This window comes from Apium graveolens, chromosome 10, assembly GCF_009905375.1.
Source record: "Apium graveolens cultivar Ventura chromosome 10, ASM990537v1, whole genome shotgun sequence".
NCBI classification, from domain to species: domain Eukaryota; kingdom Viridiplantae; phylum Streptophyta; class Magnoliopsida; order Apiales; family Apiaceae; genus Apium; species Apium graveolens.
This window is the reverse complement of record NC_133656.1, coordinates 239,961,768-239,962,658: the sequence shown is the minus strand read 5'-3', so window position 1 is coordinate 239,962,658 and position 891 is coordinate 239,961,768. Positions and strand designations below refer to the sequence as shown.

Here is an 891-nt window from a genome sequence, read left to right as displayed (position 1 = left end):
GCGTATACTTGCGTGAATATTAGCGCGTGTTTTCGCCCTAACAAGTTTTTGGCGCCGCTGGCGGGGACTCGGTGTTAATTTTTAGTTTATGTGTTTGTCATCAGTGGTCGTTAAAGTTCACTGACTCGGATTCTTTTACTTTCACGGTTTATTTGTTTATGTTTCAGGTACTCATTACAATGGGAGATCCAGCAGCACGAACGAAAGCCTTGATGGATTTTTCTCAACCCAAGATCAATGACATTCAATCTAGCATTGTCCGGCCAGCTATCACAGCTAATACCTTTGAGATCAAGCCTGGCATAATTCAATGGGTACAGACTTCAGTCCAGTTTGGGGGTTCTCCAACGGAAGATCCCAGTACACACATTAGGGATTTCATTGAAATATGCGACACCTTCAAGTTCAACGGTGTTTCTGAAGATGCTGTGAAGCTGAGACTGTTCCCATTCTCTCTGAAGGACAAGGCTAAGAGCTGGTTACACTCTTTACCAGCTGGTTCGATTACTACTTGGGAAGATCTTGCTCAGAAGTTTCTTACTAAATTCTTCCCTATGGCGAAGACAGCTGCACTCAGAAATGCTATTACTCAATTTGCGCAGCAGACGGGAGAATCGCTAAGTAAAGCTTGGGAGTGCTACAAGGAGATGCTTAGGAAGTGTCCTCATCATGGAATTCCTGATTGGATGATCATCACTTGTTTTTACAATGGGTTGGGAGCACAGTCCAGACCCATGCTCGATGCAGCATCAGGCGGAGCATTATGGGCAAAGAGCTATAAGGAAGCTTATGATCTAATTGAACTGATGGCTGCTAATGAATATCAGTATCCAACCCAGAGATATCCACAGGGCAAGGTAGCAGGAGTACTTGAGGTGGATACAGCTACGG

General features: G+C 44.6%; 1 non-coding gene across 1 annotated transcript; it reads right to left on the bottom strand.

Annotated features, from left to right (window-relative positions):
* Window positions 1-569: 569 nt before the first annotated feature.
* Window positions 570-676, bottom strand: LOC141694506 (small nucleolar RNA R71). The gene has a single exon (XR_012563805.1). It is a non-coding gene; the product is annotated as a small nucleolar RNA R71 (small nucleolar RNA).
* Between the last annotated feature and the right edge of the window lie 215 nt (window positions 677-891).